This window comes from Passer domesticus, chromosome 5 (genome assembly GCF_036417665.1).
Source record: "Passer domesticus isolate bPasDom1 chromosome 5, bPasDom1.hap1, whole genome shotgun sequence".
NCBI lineage: Eukaryota > Metazoa > Chordata > Aves > Passeriformes > Passeridae > Passer > Passer domesticus.
This window is the reverse complement of record NC_087478.1, coordinates 25,695,544-25,715,110: the sequence shown is the minus strand read 5'-3', so window position 1 is coordinate 25,715,110 and position 19,567 is coordinate 25,695,544. Positions and strand designations below refer to the sequence as shown.

Sequence of the window (19,567 nt, the reverse complement as noted above, 5' to 3'; positions counted from 1 at the left end):
TAATAATGATAAAGTCATTGAGAAAGCAAAAAAGTCATGATATCAATCAGTTCTTGAGCTTCTGTGTCCTTATCTGTTCATTATCAGTAACATTTTAACTTTTATGTTAATAGAACTACACAAATAATCCCCAACCTTTATGCTTTCATGTAGGAGAAAATGAAAAATGGATTTAGATATAAGAAATGGAAATGCACAAGCTGAAAGATCACCACTGCCAAAGGTAGAGAGATCTAAGCAGCGACAGTAATGCCAGAGATTTCTCACGCTATCAGGTGAAAGGAAAATAGTGACATTTTTCCAATTAGGCCCTAGATAATCTTCTGTACTGCCTAATTTAATGGTCCTTATACATTTTTTTCAGTCTTAACACAATTCTCCATATACATTTACTTCTCCAGAAGTGCAAAAAATTTGAAGCAAAGAAATTGATTGTTATAACATTACTATAATCTTGAAAGAAGGTTTAGAATTTGTCTACTTATCTTGTCAGCTCCTGAACAAAAATGTCATCTGACAAAGCTATCAGCATTTTTTAAAATCTCTAGTGTATATCTGTTTTGACTTGAACAAGTAAGATGATAACTTACGCTTCTAGTTTTACAACTTCTGTGTGTTATTCGGGCTATTTTGGAAACAAGATCAGCAGAATAGTTCATGACCACTCTCTGATTCTACTCAAGAAAATTCTTAAATCCATCTAATCTATGCATATAAACAAAGCTGCCAGAAGGACTCATTAAAGAACCCCGCCTTTTACAAAACCCTGAGTACTTAAAAAAAGTCTGCTGGGAATAACAACCTGTTTTTCAACTGCTTTTAAAAGCTTGACATTATAATTTGTGTTCAAAAGACAAAGATTAGATACCGGCTACTACTAAATTCTGTATATATGCCTCAGAACAACCAGCAAATTGTTAAACAGAGAGCAAAAACTGATACCTCACCTTTGCTAGTTCTATGAGAATTTTGTTAAGAAAATTAATTTACATGTTGAGATAAAAAAGAAGATGCCATTTGGCTCTAAATATATGCTTAAAAAATACAACCATCAGACTGTTAGTGGCGCATTGCCTTTTTTTTGTAGACAAATGTCTGGGCCCTGAAGGCACACAACATTCTCAGTTTCCCTGCTTGACTTCAAGTTTTTCCCTTACTCAGTCCCAGACTCATCTTACTGCAGCCCCTGCCCCAGCCAGGCTGGGGACACATGTCCCAAGCCCTCTTCAAGTGGACATTCCCACTGTAGCCTATTCCAGACCTGTCTCTGCTCCCATCAGCTTTTGCTGCCGACAGAACTCTGTGATGGGCCCTGGCTCATCACTTGCTGTGTTGGTGCTGTAGCTAGACTATGATACCTGATCTTGGCTCTGCCCTGGTGTTAGCACCTCTCAATGAGGACACGGGGAGCTCTTAGCTTGTCCCCCTCAAAACTTTGCTCTGTTCTTGCTCCTCCCTAAGAGCAGATACAGGAACATGCTTGTGGTAATTCATTGTCTTACAGGAATTATGAAGGCTTTGCTCTTAAGCCTAGACATGGACTAGGTCACCCCTGGACATAGTGGAACCAGAGCAAGTTCATATGCAAACAGCAAACAGGTGCCTGTCTAGAACTGAACCAGATGTTGCTTTCCTACTCATGCATTTAGGCATAGAAATAGCTTCTTAAACCTGGCAATCAATGTTTTGTTTATTCATATTTTTTAACTGACTAAATAATATTAAACAATCTATTTGGCTGTTTTCTTGACAATTTTTGTAAGTTCGCAGAGATACTTTCTTGTTTCATTAATATTCTTGTCTCTACTTTTCCTGAATTAAGAAAACCAGACAAACAAAAACAAAACAAAAATTCGTAAACACAAAATCATGAACAGAAGTTTGAAGTTGTACTGAGGCAGTCCATTTAATCAGAATGTGAATAGCCTGAGAAATCTATGAATTGTTGAAAACAATAGCAATGAATAAGTAATTAACTCCTGTCTGTAGATACACAGTCTACTTTTTTTGGTACATATTTAATATGGATAAACAAAACCTGTAACATTAATTTTCTGCAAGTAATTTTCTTCTGACAGTGCTTAAAATAGTTCTAAACGTGCTCAGTTGCTGAGATAGCATCGTCATGTTAGCACAGCCACTGCATTATGTACTTCAGACCACTAGCTGTAAAATATTTTTGAAGATAGTGGTATATTTAGAAATTATTTTTGAAAAGCTATATGAACCTAAAGAAACTAGGTTGCCTCAAAGAGGCAGTCCCATTTCAGAACCCAAGACAACAGGAAGGAATAATATTTAAAAAAAAAAAAAAAAAAACCAATATTTTTTCTAGACAAAAAGGTCAATAAGTAAAATATAATTTAATAAAGCATCATACATGAGAATCTTTACATGTTGCAGCACTAACTGGAGTCCACTGCTACTGTCTAGGGTATGCTGCCTAAATGAGTAGAATTTAGAGGAAAAACAGCTTCTAACAGTCAAAAACACTCACCTAATCAATATCAGAAGTAACTGAATTACTATGTAAGCTCAGATTTCTAAAATGGTCTTTGTGAAAGTTTAAAATCATTATACACTTCAAACCACAATTTATTGTTAAAAAAATAGATGGGAAGACTGAAAATGCATTCAAACAAAAACAACACAATCAAAATATTTGAAGGAAATACAAGCTTTATGCAACACAATTACAACAATGGCCATATCTCTTTAAAAAGCTTCATAAAGATGCTACAAAAAAATTAAAAGACAAGGAATCTATACCACACACTCTTTTGTTGGAAAATATGAACTACATTAACACTGTGCTTCATGTTCTAAAGAATATAACAACCTCTCTTCCTTAATTGCATTTTTTGACATTTCCTCCGTCAATCACAATCAAATCAAGAAAAAACAATTACTTGATTACTGTCTGCCCAACAAAGTAGCAAACTTCACTACATAAACACTACTCACTGCTGACTGAACATTAAATTTTATCTTGCTCCTCTTCATAAGAGGCCAAATTAAAATCATAACCTAACAAATGTTGGCCATGCATCCATGAGAGGATAAAACCACCTGGAGTGCTTGCATATAGAAGCAGCTCTAAAAAAAACCAGAGAAATTAAGTTAAGATTCGGAGCCTTGCAACCATGTTTTATAAGCAAAAATTAGATTTTTAAAAAATTATATATGCTACATGTTATTATAAAGATGGTGTGTCAGACAGAAGTAATTTTTAATCTGTGTTTGTTTTCATTTCAGGGCATATTTGGTGTTTTAGCTTTTAGAAAACAATTTTTATGTTTATCAATTTCCATACTTAGTAAAATCAAAACATAGCAAACATATTTATTCCTAAAGCCTTGAGGTCTTCCTGACTTTGCCAGCTGCAAGAGAAACTCACTCCAGGCAAAAAGCTGAAGTGCTTTTAAATGTAAAATGTGCTCGCTTTCACATGAGCAAGCAGCCTGCAGGTATAAAATGCCTGCCACAGATTCAAAAGATAATGGTGGTATTTCAAGCTCTCTTTACAGAATATTTGTTACTAAATTTGTTGATCAGAGGACCACTGAATATCACAACAAACAGTACTATAATATGCAATAGGCACAGATGTGAGATCTGACAACAGGATGCCATTTTCTTGCTCACATTTTTTTAAATTAAAAAATGTAACCTTTTCCTCTCATAGCTGAGCCTATGTTGGATAATTTTTATTTAGTGAAAATGCAGAAAAAGGGGTGGGGGAATGAAAGAATAATGATATCACATAGCTTAAAGAACTCTTTTAGCCTGAAAGCATTAGGCTATTTTACAAGAGTTGCCACCCTCACCGAGCACTGCTGGCTTGGACTGAGTGGTTCTGAAAGCTGTTACCATGTAGATTTCTGCCTATATGACAGCAGACTGAGTGGCACCATCACTGAGGAGACAGACGAGATAAAAGCCTAAAAGGCTTCTAACTTAGTTAAGAATCTCTAAAAAGTATCTAATCTTTCTAGTAAACAAATGGACGCAGAGGGCTACCAGAGAGAATGTACAGCCATTAAATACTGACTGATGCTCCTGGGTTTCTATGCTCAAGACCGAAACATCACATGATACTTCATTTCCAGTCCTGCATCTGGAAGATTTTAGTCTATAAAGATGTAAGCAAAACTTCTATGTCATTAAAAGCTCTTTTACCTTGTCTGTGTAGCACAGACATTTTTAATATACACTTCCACTGGGTTTCACAGATTTTGCCTACCTGAACGGCTTGGGTTTTTATCTCAAGCTCCAGGAAGAAGGTTCTCCAAGATTTTCTCAGGCATTCATTATTCTTATCCAAACTTCAGACTTCATTTTTTAAGTTGTACTTTTAACATATATATAGTTAGTTGAAGGAAACAAGAGTCTTTGGGATTTATGGCATCATATTATTTTTGTTCACTGATACTGGGAGAGACACCAGGAACTAGTAGCTATGGTTGCAAATCAGAATGTTCCAAGAATCAATTCATTTCATAAGTCCTGTTAAACACAAACGCTAGACCTATTTCACCTATAGTTTCTTGTCTTTTTTTATTTAGCAAATATGAAAGAAATCAAGAAACCCTACTCACTGCTTGAAAATTACCAAGTAATTAATGATTAATAAATCCAAGAATTTATATAGTTCCTTTAAAACTGTTCTGGATAAAGAATAAAAACACACATTAAAAAAAAAATAAATAAAAAGGTAGTCTACAAGTAAATTGCTAAAAATGCTAAAAATTTAATGAAGTTCTAAATTTAATTAACAGTTTGGAATATATGTCTTTATCTCTGGATACCAAATATTCTCCTACTCATTTTTCAGACTTAATTCTGGGAAACATCAATAAGTAAAGACTCTCCCAGGTAGAAATAAGCTACATGGGTGAATGTGTGGTTCACTACGCTAAAATCAGGGTTACTTACATATGACTGAATCATGAATTCCAAAGAAGATGAAATGTCTTTCACTACTGATGAGAAGGATAGCATGCAATTTTATTCAGGGTCCTCTCTATGCACTTTTACTATTCAAGCAGTATATTTAATCCTTGCATGGTTCAAGAAGTCCAAGACACACAGCTGGAAACTAAGCAGGTAGACAGAAACAGTAAAATATCAAAGGTACACTCAGGTTAGATCATAGTCTTCTATAAAAGATCTTTACAATATGTAAGAAAAAAAAATTCTACTAAAAAAAATTTTTTCACTGACTTCAGTGGGACAGCATTTCATCCTGAAAAATTAACATTAGAGGAATATACAGTTCACTGGTTAGGTAGCCTAAGTTCTATACAGAGATCAATTCCCCTTTGGCTACCATTCCCTGTTCGACATGCCTCCTAGCTAAGCCATCAGTAAAAATGTCTGAAATACTTTACTTACTCTGCCAAAACTGCCGAACTGTATCTCTTTTGCCAAACCTAGCCAATTCTTCACACTCTCCAACCTCACTCTTCCAAGTCCCAACTGGCATCGTCTTCTTAAAAGAGCCAATCCACACCACATCAAATAAGTTGGAATTTGTATTTTAAAACTGATCTCACTCAAACCTTAGATCATAAAAAAAAATTAAATACACTGAGTATTTCTTCATTAGAGATTACAAAATTTATTCTGATCTAAATCTAAGTATGAAAGAAGTAAAATAGGAATATGTCTACTAGGAGTGAAATTTGTCTAACTTAAGGTAGCAGTAAAATAGCCACATAGTGGCTAATTTAAAACATTGTCCTGGCAAATGTAAAATTGAGGGATTTAATTAATTCCAAATAAGGATCCACAGTTGTTATGTTGTCAATAAATTCTAAGGGACTCAGAGTGGAGCTGTATATTTTCCCAGAGTTATTTTTAGCTATCATCAGAGAAGGCCGTTACTTGGACTGTCAGGCTAGACTGTAAAGGCAACAAAATGTGGAGGAGGAGAGCATGGAAACACCACCCTCCCTAACAAGAGCCCTGTGCTGTGTAATGAAATGGGCTGGCACATCATGGGGCACAGGCTTTTGTAGTTGTTTTCCTCTATTCTATCCATAGTCCATGGAGAGAGATGCTGAGCAGTCAGTGAGCTGAGCCTGTTGATCAGGGACAAAGTACAGCACCTCTTCTGCTCTTTTCTTATCAATGTCCTTACATTGTGCAAAGGTGTGGGGTACAAACATCTGACATTTGCAGAGGCTGGGATACTGGCAAGCACAGCTGGCTTGTTGCTGGGTGGTGAGTTCACATAAGAGGCCATCGTGCCAGTGGGTAGGGGAGGGAGAACAGGGAACAGCAGCTGTTCTGCTTCAGCAAAATTTTACAATTCATTAGATGAATGCAAAAAAAAAGCATTTTATCTTTGCTCTCAAGGGGGCAAAATTCAATTCTTCCTACACTGCTGAGTAGCTCTAAGATGTGGCACACCTGAACTAATGAAGTCAAGAAAACTGTTGCATTTTTTAAAAAACACATTATCTACACTTGGTTAGTGATACTTTGTATCACTGCATAATTACAGACCTATAAAATCTTCATTAAATTCACACCAGTAAATATTTCTTTGAACTAAGTGAAATAAAGCTTTTTGATGTATGGTGTTCTCAGCATTTATCACAAATATTAGAAATATATTCAGTAAATTAGATTACAAAAGAGTAGTAATTCCACAAGAATCGAAGTAAGAGGGTGTTTAATTGCCTCAGATCAATAAGGGAAAAATCATGGCAGAATCAATAAAAATATATGAAACAAAATATGTATTTTAGGTATTTAGGGCAGCAACCCACCTTCATTTTAGTGTATATTGCCTTGGGCTTTATAAGCTTGTTAGTTTTACATCAGATATAGCAAGATATAAAGAGAGAAACTACAGTCATTGCTCTATGGATACGAATATAGGCTAGAAAATAAAAACAGCAAAAACCAAAAACGCCATACAATATATGATACACTTTTTGGAGGGGATAGAGTTTTTCTTTAGAATCACTTTAACACCTTTTCTCTCACCAAAAAACACTGATTTTAAGAAAGTCTTCTTTAAATAAGAAGCACCAAAATGCCTGTTTCCTAAAGCAATGAATATTTAAAATGCTCCTGGAAGGTCCTGTTCAATGACAGGGATCATTTGCAAGTGTCACATCTTTCCCAGTCTCTTCTGCATTAGAGACCATGGAACTTTATCTTTTAATTGCTCTATGCTGAAAAAAGGCCTTATGACAAGCACAATGATCCATTCTGAGTGCTGCTAGCTGTAAAGTAGTAAGAACAAAGAGGACTGGAGGACTTAGGAAACCTGTCTGAATTGGTTTTTTTCATTTTTTTTGTGATTGGGCCACAGAAAACCTTTGGTTTTGTACTTTTCTTGAACAGACAGAGACAGATGTTTTAATTTCCCGGAGGATGTTAAGTCCATGGACTCATCTTCATTGTACCACAGTCACAAGTTACAGAATTTAAAAATTCTGGCAGATCTTTCTCTGATATGCTCTCTCCCTTAAAATATTCAAGACATACAAGATGGAACATTAAGAGCTAGTGCAGAGGGAATACCTGGAATCAAAAGGCTCCTCACATACATTTTCATGGCATCAACAACAGATGGCAACATCTAATTTCCAAATTCTCCTTTATATGAAATTTGAGGTGTGATTTTACTTTTTTTTTAAGCCAAATAACATGACATTTAAAAATCAAAGCAAAAATCATAGGTAAAGATATTAATCGTAAATGTATGAAGATACATCATTATTTACAGAAGCACACATGCATTCAATCAGTAAAGGTCCTGTGGCTTTATCCAGTAACAATATATCAATATATCAGCAAAATCATGATATTGAACACTGAATACACAACCTTCACAGGGAAATATTCACAAACTATTTAGTTACATTGTTTTAGTAAATGCATGGAGGGAAAAGCAATTAGTTAAACAACTAGTATATTTCACAAGCTGGAAAAGAGGACATATTTGAGAGAGACACAAGTATAAATGCAAATATTAAAATTTAAAACAGAATATTCCAACATGAAAATAAAATAAGAAACATTTAAGTTAGAGTCAACACAAGACTTTCCAGTTCTCTTGAGAGGGGATATGACTATCCCCAAGGACATAGCTATCTGCACCCTTCTTTCTGCCCCTTCTCTTAAAAAAAAAAAACAAAGAAACTCATACTCAAGAAGTCCCAATATATTCTAGTAGTAAGTCTTTATAAAAGATAAGGTTATAGCTGAAGTCAGAGTATGTCATGCCATAAAGCTTTTCAGCAACCTACATAAAGAGCTGTGGCTGATGCAGTGGCGTGCCAGCCACAGGCTCAGCTGCCAGCTACAGCTGCCCAGCTCAGGAAGGGATGCACTGGGAGTCGGTCACAGAACTCTGATGCCTTCAGGGCAATGTGTGCCCAAACACTGCTGTACCACTGAGCTGGCTACTTCACAGGGTAACAAAAGTTTCACTTCTAGCACAAGAAAACCATTTAGCTCTTCCAGCTAAACATCAAGGAGTGCAATTGCAAGACAGAAAGGGGTAGACACTCTATCGCAGATAACAATCCAAGGCATTATGATATATACTGAAGAAAATGGTTTCCTTGCCACTTAATGTACACACATTGAACCAATGAATTGCAGGGTCTAAACTGCTTCTTACTGACAGGAGAAGGAAGTAAGCCTTTTTTTAGTGTAAAAATATTTTTGCTTCTTGTTCTAAAAAGGAATAATTTTTAATTAAAGTAAATTAGTTTAAATTTTAAAAATTGCCTCACATACTTCAAAAGAAGTAGTAGAATTAGATTTGGTTTAATAACATCATAAGAATATGTATAAAACATGTTATAATTGAAAAAACTCTGCAATAAAATATATATATTTATTGCACATATATAATTCAGTTTCCCAAGTGCAAGTATTGCAACAAGATGTTTTATCACTGATTGCTGCTCTAATAATATACCAAATGCCAGCTTGGAAATTAAATATTCACAAGAATACAATTAAAATGAAACCCTCACTCCCAAAATAAATCATAAAAAACCACCTCTGTGATAAATAAAAGAAAACAGTATTCCTGCTGCCTTTGTCCAGTTCTTTTTTTCCCATATGGTATCTTATTTGTCATATGGAGGTTGCAAAAATACCCTTTAAGAGAATAAATTAGAAATGAAGCATAAACAATAAAGCCTGCTCAGCAGTCGTGTTTTTCAGTGCTCTGTAGGGTAGCTGCAGGAATTTTCCATGCTGTGAGTGTTAATGAGACCCTTCATAGGCAGCATTAATACATAAAAGCAATCACCTATAATTCACCTTTTCAAATCTATACTTCGTGAATTCAGTAGCTAGAAGAAAAAGAGGTAGAATAATGCAAATACTATCCCCATCTAGTGATACACAACCATTGGCCAGAAAGGTTGACAACAAAAAACTTATCACCAAACATAAATGCTTCGATAATCATGCCCAGGGTCCAGAAGCACTTGGAGAACACATACAGTTTTCAAGACTACAAAATTGTCCCTAAACATATGGTTTTCCTGATAGAAGAAAACATACTTACAGGAATTATTAATTAGCTAAAATTGGCTGGATTCAAGATACTTAGTACAGAATGGGTATCTGACCAAAGTCTGTAATGAAAGCAATCTGGCATGAAGGAAACACACAAATTTTATACAGTTTATTTCTAAGTGGCCACTTATCTTTTATAACATTTATTTAAATCAAATTGTGGAAAAATTCAAATTTTCAACATGGATACCTGCAAAGTTCTGGTTAACAGCTGCCAGCATGAGGCAATTGTCACTAACTAGTATCTCACTCAAGTAAGTTTCCAAGCCAGGCACTGGACTTCAGCCAAGGACAGCTTCACCAAATGGAGAAGGTCTTCAAGGTTTTGGTAGGAAGTTCCTCATGTCTATTCTGAATGGCCAACCCATGGGTAAAGACATGAGTGGGATCTGTGCGCCCTTAATACTTGATAAATTTTCAAGTGAGAGAATATTACTTCATTCTGCCAAATGCACTATTTTCTAATTCAGTGACAGAAACATGAAGCAAGAGCATACCGGATAGCTATCTTGCACTCTGATCCCAGTTCAAAGTGATTTCTCTGTTCCAGGTACTGGGAACTTTCTATGTAATTTAAATACCCAAAAATGAGATTAAGTTTTAAAAAAAGACCCAATTCTTCCACAAAATGAACACTGATTTTTGGTACAAGCTTGCTGTGGGTCATCCATTCTCAGTTGCATTTCTTCTTCTAACGAGGCAAACTAACTCTTGGGTTTCCCATTACCATTAACTGATTCAGGCAGGTCATCCCTTATCAATGAAATTCTTTTTTTGAACAGTACCAGGTAAAAATATTTTTTGAATAGTACTACCTCCTGGATGAGGCCAAGATCTGCATTTTGGCTGCAGATCTAAAGTGAACATAGCAAATATATATCAAAGATATGCCTCAAAGCCAGATTTTCTGGAGGTTAGGTATGGCCTTTTCCGACTCTTTTTCTGGTTTTGATGCCATTACTGGCATTTTGAGGCCCATTACTGAGAAATTTCAGCATGCTAAGTTATCAAAGGCACTTTTATTTTGGTGGCTAGGTTAGCTTCCTGATGCCTTGGTGTGCTGCAAGAGCTCTTTCAGCCTCTGATGTGAACTGAAGCATTTGAAAGAGAGTAGTATGTGGATAGGGTGAAGGAAGGCAGTGGGCAGCAGTTATAGGTGTTTGACTGCTGTGACAATAATTTATACAATGAAATGCACTTCCTGAGCACATTTCATGTTCATAGAAGTGAAAAACCACTGGCTTTACATGAAATTTTCATCCTTAAATAAAATTACTTCAGAAACATTTATGCAAACACGCAATGTAAAAAGAAGAAATGCACCTCATTAATAGCTCTTCCTAAAACCAAAACATGATGATGGAAAAACTTGAGAACGCCACTTTATATGAGATGAGTGATTTATAAATATGACTTGCTGGAAGGGAGTGGGACTGGGAGGAGCATCATGGATTTCCATCTAAGACTAGAATTCATTTTGCTTCCAGTTTTAGATTGGAAAACCACTAAGAAGGAATCACTGACATTTGGTAGTTTCAGTAAACAGTTCATATAACTGAAAGATCATTTCCTCCCATCTTAATTCCACCAAATAACTCATGAAAAAAGTAAATTCTATCACTGTTCATGTGCCCAAACAGCAGTAGCTGAACTGCAGTTTTCAAAGGCAGAAGGCTTTATACACTATCCCAGTGGCATGTTACAACATTGCATCAATTAGTATTGTAATCTATATCATCTACTACATCTTCCTCACTTACTTTTTTTTATATCTCTCTCTTCTCTCTATTTTTAATGAAAAAGTGAAATACTGCTAGTGGCTGCCAGACAGGAAATTAGCTCAACACTAAGGACAAGGAAAACTACACTACCACTTACTAAAAAGAACATAGCTATTTTCTGAGTTTTGCTTATTGCTTTTCTACTGTGCCACACACACATTAGACTGAACCAATAAATAAAATTTAAAAACAACCTGATACAGAGGACAGAAAATACAAGTACCCAGCAAAGTCAAGGGAAAAAAAATCTCACAATATTTAAATTTAGACATGTTTGCTACAAACTTACACTTCAAAACAACTTTTAACTACTGTCAACATCAGTAGTAGAACTGTTATTACCATGAGAAGCTCATTGCCTCAGGATGTTGTATAGACCAAAAGTCTCGAGAGGTAGTAAAGTGGTCACCAGAATTGTTGGAGTGTGGATAATGAATTATTTTGAGGTATTAAACAAAACAATACAAATGTAACTTGTGACTTAGTCCCTGAAAGCCTATCTCTTGGAAGTGAGATTCTCCAGGGGAAGAAACACATGATGCTTTTTCTATATGTTGCAGTTTGGGCAGATTCACGGCAATTTGTTTTGTTCTTAAATACTATTCATGTCTTTATTCTGTTTTTAAAAGTTCCTCATTTCTTAAAATTCATTTACTTGAAGGAAAAAAAAAGTAAACCCCATAGAATGCAACGTCTGCAATGCTTTCTGGTTATTTTATGTTGCGTTTTCATTGATTGTTAGTGATATGGTACAAATAAATGGGGCATTCTGCTAGCACTAACAGATTCAGTAAATAATGTTCCACATTCTGTGACACCAAAAGAACTGGTGCTCTTCATCTGTTGTAACATTGTTTTAAAGAATTGTACTCAAATATCAAAGGCTGTTGCTCTCAACCAAAATTTGGCAGTGGTAGATTAATCTCAATATGTCAAGTTATATACATGAATCATTAGGTCATATAATGGACATTTCTAAATATCAATTTTCAGTGATGTGTGCACTGATTTTTTTCCTTGTAATTACCCCTGAATTTATTTGAACTGACGTATTGCTAATATGCCAAAATAAATAATTACATTAGAATCAGCAACTTTATGTTAAACTACATATCTATTTAATGTCTGTGGAATTATATTTCATGTGTTCCAAGAAAACATAATGGGATGAACTTCTCAGGACTTTACTCATGGTACATAATATAAATTTTATACTTTTAAATTACTTTTCATTTAAATTATGGCTTCTATGACAGCCACAACCTAATATGTTGTGTGTTCTTAATTGTCTACTTTGTCCCTTCAAGAAGAATCAGATAAAATTATATGCAGCTAGGAGAATAGTGTGCCATCATAGTGGCCAAGTGAGCATTAAGGGACAGAATGTCCCAAGGCAAAGCAGAGTATGCCAAGGGAGCAGGGACATGCAACCAGGCATCAGAGAAGCAAGAAAATTAGTAAGAATCAGAGACATTGATTCCAAATTTCCTTAATCCCAGAAAGTCAAGTAGTATTGAAAACAACCATGAATGAAGGACCTACTTGCTGTACATGGAAAGAGTAATATTGAAACCTGTTTATACTGTTTTGCCTAAGCTAGCTATGTGGTGCGTTTGGGTTATTTTTTTCTCTATCAATAAACTAATTGCCCAGTATATGCTGGATTTCTGAATTTTAAAACCTTTTGGTCTTTTTCAGGAGCACCTTATAAAGAGAAGGTCAAGGCAGATTCTCTTCAAAGCTGTTGCCACTTCAGGGAAGCACAAGAGCTCACTAGAATTTTGCATCAAGCCTCATTTTATTAATATTTCAATATTATATTTTATACCTTTTGTAGATTTACAGTTACTAGATTTACACAATTTATGGAGATGTGCTTTATATAGGGATTTAGAAAAATATATAATTTTATAGGTCTGTAAAAGTTTTGAGGTAGATGAGAAAATACTTCTTTCATTTATCTGATATCTAATATTTGTGCCAGCTACTTGCCAGGGAGCATGATTTTCAGATTATATTAAATTTTCTCTTTGTGCAGAATTTGTCCAGTAGGGATTATGTATCTATCAGATTGATTGGATCATAGGAGAATGACAAGAAAAGATATCATATTAATCCAGATTTCTATTATATTCAAATGAAGTATTACAAAAAAGTTATTACTATGAGTAAGATTACGATTACTCTTCCCAGACAAGATAGCATTCAGATGGAGAAGGCATAATACAAATGCCATTTGAAAGCTGAAGAGAGAGGCAACAGTCACCTACACTGAAAAATACATAGCAAATGACAGCACCTCAAAATTACTGTAAAGTACACCTGTCTGGTGTTCACTGGATAACTAGAGCAAAGAAGGAGTATAGGTCAACTTCTCAGCTCTAAAGGAAGAGTTTACTCTAGAAATCTTCAAAGTGAATCTGAATCTACAAGGGCATAATCTGGGAAAATAGGTTAAGAACAGGTGGTATTGCTATATTTAGGCACAAAGGAAATCTAAGAATATGCACACATGTGAGTCACAACAGAGACCAATGTCAAAAAATAAAATAAAGTGAATGAACACACAGATAGAATAGATGGTTTTTGTCAGGTGAAATGACTCAGAACTAGAATGACCAAAAAAAGCTCAAAAAATTACTTCTGCAATAGAATACTCTACTCCATAAATTAGAAGGAAAAATAATTTTTTCCCATAATTTCCATTAATGGTAGAAAGTGATAAAAAGGGAAAATTTACCTATCACACTGAAGTTCTGTAAACTGTATTTATTGTTCACAAAATGCTCAAAAATGAAAAAAAAAGCTGCCTATACATTTATAGTTATTAAAATGCTTTCAACAGATTGAAATAACAAAATAGTTTTGAACGCTCTGCCCAGATGACCAGATCTTCTAGTTTTGTCAGCCTCATGCATTTATCTGTAAATTTTGGTTCTAATCCTGGGGTTTTTTTTCATCCCTTTAAAGGTTCTTATTTTTCAGAAAATGCTGCTTTTATAGTGAAGCATTCCCATAACTCTTCATATCATGAAAGCATAATCTCAAATTTCTCATTTCATAAATAAATAAATTCATTTCATAAATTCATTTCATAAATAACATTCTGCACCTAATGAGATACTTGCTTTGCTTTTAACTACTCATGAGGTTATACTTTGACCTATTCATGGTGTTATACCTAGTTTATTAAAGGACTTCAGTGGTAATCACAAAGCTGTGTGTTCCAATAAGAAGCAACTCAAATTTGGAATATCAGCTAATGAAAATGTTTGCAAATTTTACATAATAACATTAAATATTATCACAGATTTCATGATGACATATCTAATGATCCATACTAGGAAGAGAAATCTGACAGAACACTTCTGTCACAATTTTTTTGAGGTTCAATAGATACAGATGATAAATTTTAGATATCTTTGCTTCCTCTTTAATGAACCATGAGTATTTGAGTACTGAACTAATTTAAATATAAATTTTCTTTTATCAGAAAGAGGCTATTTTCCTAGCCAGTACTTCTTAAAACAAAACAGAATTTAATTTTTTTCTTGGGTTAAAATATTTTTAAACACGCAGAGTAAATAATTCAAAATTTTCAACTTTCTATGACATGCATATCAAAGGTGCTTTTCTTATAACTGTCTGTTTGAGCTTATTTACTGTGATTTTAAGTGATACAGACAGGAGGAGCCGAAATCCAGCTCCTACAGCTCATCTTGTACAAACTAGGCTGCCAGAAAACCAAATGATTCTAATGACTAATTTCATGACATAATGTTTTAACATGTAAAAAGACACAGAAGACAGTTTCTAAGATCTGCTGATAATACAAAATGAATCCTAATCAATGATAAGAGACTCAACAATTTACCATATGTTTGATGAGATTTTTCTTCACCTTTGCCAAATAAAAAAGCACCTTTACATAACTCAAGCCATTACTTAGTTAGTTTTAAATGACACCTCTCTTTTGTATGCTTCTTATTGTACTAAAAGAAAAGCAGTTTTATTCAAAAACAGTAGGTATATCATTGACAGTTATTAGCTAGATTTCATAATGAATAGCAAAGAAATTCAATATAGGCTAACTAATAGTCCAAACTTCCAGTTTCTGTGTAATTGCTTCACATTCAGAACACAGTTTTCTTTGTCTTCCTATATTGCTATTTACAGACAATAAGTGTTGTTAAAAGAACATACTTCTATGTTTTAGAGTCATAAATATCAAAGCCAAAGAATAAGGTCCGATTGAAGAAAAACTGGTGATGCAGTTCTATTCATTGGAAGAATGAACCCTTTCTGCTTTTCATGTTATGTGATACACAAGCAGATAAAAAAAAAATTTGCAGTTTTCCTTCGGTCATTTTATATACACCAGAACATTTTATAATGTGTAGTTTTCAATGACATTCCTTGAATGCTTGAAAGAGAAGACTTCTGACTACTCAAGCAGTTTTGTTGGGCTGACCCTGGCTGAATTGCCAGGCGGTCACAAAAGCCACCCTATCACTCTCCTCCTCAGCTGAACAGGGGACAGAAAATACAATAAAAGGCTCAGGGGTTGAGATAAGGACAGGGAGAGATCACTCATCAAATACCTTCACAGGCAAAACAGACTCAACATGGGGAAATTAGTTTAATTTGATACCAATCAAATCAAAGTAGAATAATTTTTACTTCTGTAAAACCAAATCTTAAAACACCTTTCTTCTACCTCTCCCATCTTCCTAGACTTTCTCTATCAAATTCCTGAGCCCATATTCTCTATCCACTCCCCTGCAGTGGTGCAGAGGGACCACAAATGGAGGCTGCAGTCAGTTTATCAGACATTGTTTCTGCCACTCCTTCCTCTTCAGGGAGATGGCTCCTCACACTCTTCCCCTGCACCAGTGTGCATCCCTTCCATGGAGGGCAGTCCTTCAGGAACACACTGCTCCACTGTGGGTCCCTCACTGGGTCACAAGGCCTCCCAGAACACCTGGTCATTGATCCAGAATGGGCTCCTCTCCATGGATCTAACCAGGAGCCTCCTCCATCACAGACTTCCCAGGGGGTCAGAGACTCCTTCATGCATCCACCTGCTCCAGTGGGGGGTTCTCCATGGGCTGCAGGTGGATCTCTGCTCCACCATGGACCCCCGTGAGGTGCAGAGGGACAGCCTGACTCACCAGAGTCTGCACCATGAGCTGCAGGGGAATCTCTGCTCTGACAGCCTGAGAATCTCCTCCTCCTTCTTAACTTACCTGGGTGTATACAGAGTTGCTTCTCTCACACAATCTTGCAACTTTCTCCAGCTGAAGTTTTTTTGCCCTGAAACCTGTTATCCCAGAAGTACTATCACCACCATGGATGGGCTCAGCCTCCGCCAGCAGCAGGCCCATCTTGCAGTCAGCTGGCACTGGCCCTGTTGGACACAGGGAAAGCTTCTTGCACCTCTTCTCAGAAGCTATCACTGTAGCCCCCCTGCTACCAAAACCTGGTCATGCAAACTCAATTCATTGGTAGGTGCCTGATCACTGGTGTCAGAAAGAACTCTTACTGGTGTCAGATGACACAGACTTTTATTCTTAACTTCCTGTGCTTTTCTCTCTTTCAAACCAAGAGAAATGTTTGTCCTCTGGACCTCATTCTTCTTCGTTTCATACAAATAGTGGGCGATTTGTACACAATGGTTGACTCTTTTCCATTATCTGTTCCACCTAAATCAGTGTCCACCTACCCACCACTGGCCTGTTTCTTTGCTTAGCTGTCAACACATCTTCATTATAGCTCAGTCAAGGTATGTGGGCACTCAAAGAGTTAAAAATATTCAATAGATTAATTCAGCTAGTGGTATTAATGACTATATTAATTTCAGGAGACCTCATCTTAGACATAAACCCCTTGCAAGACATAAAATGTCACTAGTCTATCCTTTAAGTAATCCAGCTCCATCAGGAAAGAGGATAGTAGTTTTAATAAAATGGGACTCATAAGTTTTTATTACTTTTACAGTGAATGCTTCTCAATTTTATTGGCTCTTCAAAGGAGTAATTTAGTTTTTCTATTTAAACATGACTTTTTATCCTTCACAACTTGCAGGTTTCAATGTTTCATTACTGTAACATTATAAATAATGCAGATACTAAGGTTTTAATAAAGATATCAAGTCCTTTTCACTGTTATATACAATCTACAACTATGAAAATTACAGGAAAAGAGAAAAAAAGAATTGCTTTTCTAGGCTGATAAAGCTAACAGCATTTTTGAGAATGGATGAATGTAAGCATTATAAAATGGTTATCAGTGGTCACATTGAGTTAAGTAATACATACTGTTACACATTGATTTCAGTGCTTCTTCACTCCTAGCATTTGCATGGAAAAAGAATTCAAATATGTCCTCTACATATCAATATCATGGCCCTAACTGACATCAGTGAGAGTGTTATCATCAGATTGCAGAATGGAAAGATGGGACACGAACATTTTTCTGTAACGTGATCCAAGAGGCTGATACTGATTTCAAGAGGAAGAAAAAAAATTATCTTTTGTTCTATGTTTTTTTTTTTTCTTTCACCATGGCTTAAATAGTTAAGCATCAGAAATTTTAAAATATTATTCCTGAAATGCTACCTATTTTTTTTCCTACAGTTTTAGAGCAGACAAGGAAGACATGCTCTGATATCACAAAACTGTGTTTTGCTCTTCTCTGATTTTATCTGTGACTGGAAAAATGAGAAAAGATCAGTGTTTATAGAACCATGAAAAATCTTTAATAAGTAATGAAATTCTGGCATCACCAACAAAAATTGACTGAAGTAGACTGGCAACCTAAAATTCTACTTATTAATTTGCATGAGGTAAAGATGACAAAACTGTCCTGGTATAGAAACCATGAAAACTTTTCTCTTGCACTTTCTTGTTTATCAGAATGACATGATATCAGGAAAGTGTTTATATAATAAGATGAAGAAATGTTTATAAAGAGCATAAGCTTTAGCTGTAAAAAAATAAACAAAAAACTTATTTTATTAATTTAGTTATAACTGAATGGGTGATATTACAAAGAAACATCAATTTGCAACAACTACATGCAAGCCACTATTTCTGCAACACTAAGGTGGCAATAGACTGGCTAGCTAAAGACAAAAATAAGACCTGCCTTCATAACTACACAAGTTATGACAGAGTTTGTCAATGGAAGCTGATGCATCACTCCCTGTCACCTCTGAAATAACGGTGAACAACAGCTTGTGCAACTATCAAACAACACATCAAAATACTCTGGCATTCACATATGGAACAAGAGCAGATAATCATTTTAAAAATTCATAATATCTGGCTATGAGGTAAAAAGTAAAAAAACAAAATTATTAAGATAAAAAATTTAGTAAAGCTTCATTTTGTATGTGACATAGAAATCTCAAATTTCATGCTTTTTTTTTTTAATTGTAGCTGGCTGCAACAAATTTGAGGTTGCTAACATGTTAGCATAACTAAAATAATTAAGCTTGGGAGCAATAGAGTTTTTTAAATTAGCTCTTCTAGAAGAAAGTACCGTTATAATCACCTAATTATGCTTTGATGTAGCTTTATTCATAAATGCTGTAAACATTCATTGCCTTACTACCGGGGAATATGCCTCAGTTTATACACTCTGAAGAAAATAAAGTTACTATATCCACTGAAGAACATGTGTGAACAGAAAATGCCACAATTTTAAGTCTATGTTTTTCTTCCAAGACTTTATAAGGCTTAAAGAAATAAACCAGCTTGTCCATTTAAATAAGATACTTTTTAAAATAGCTATTTTTTTCAGTTTATGCAATTTACACTGTCTACACCTGCCGCTTAAAGCCTAGCATAACACAACCACTCAAGTAAATGATTGAGCTATAAAACTGTTAATGACTGGATTTGTCTTTTGAGATTTGTCTTATATTTAATAAATCAGTCCTTCAGCAAAACCACTTCTTTAAAAGACTTTCAGCAGCTTTCAAGATTTGTTGGTATATCTCCCCAGGCAAAAGAACGCTGGCCTGCAGCGTGAGACAGCACAACCATCAAAGGGTATCAGCAGTGAAAATGCAGAACACATTAGCAGCAAGCCTGCTCAGACTCAGTACCCAGCAAGGATGTTGGCCAAAACCAAAACATGTGCCAGCATGTTTTTATTAATATTGCTACTTTCAGCAGATCCAGAAAACCCTGAACAAAATCTGTTCATCAGTGCAGCAATCAGAT

The 19,567-nt window shown here is 35.2% G+C and overlaps 1 protein-coding gene across 10 annotated transcripts in view; it reads right to left on the bottom strand.

Moving 5' to 3' along the window:
- The window catches only part of IMMP2L (inner mitochondrial membrane peptidase subunit 2), a 392,035-nt gene that overhangs the window by 256,369 nt on the left and 116,099 nt on the right, over positions 1-19,567 (bottom strand). The window contains exons 4-5 of one of the 10 annotated variants that reach the window (XR_010363624.1): positions 5,395-5,561; positions 4,964-5,098 (exon numbers count right to left, since the gene is read on the bottom strand). The exons of 8 other annotated variants lie outside the window; for them this stretch is intronic. The gene's annotated coding sequence lies outside the window, so the exon portion shown is untranslated. Of the gene's footprint in view, positions 1-4,935; positions 5,099-5,394; positions 5,562-19,567 lie in introns of those variants that run through there. One more of the 10 variants, XR_010363621.1, reaches the window with a different exon arrangement.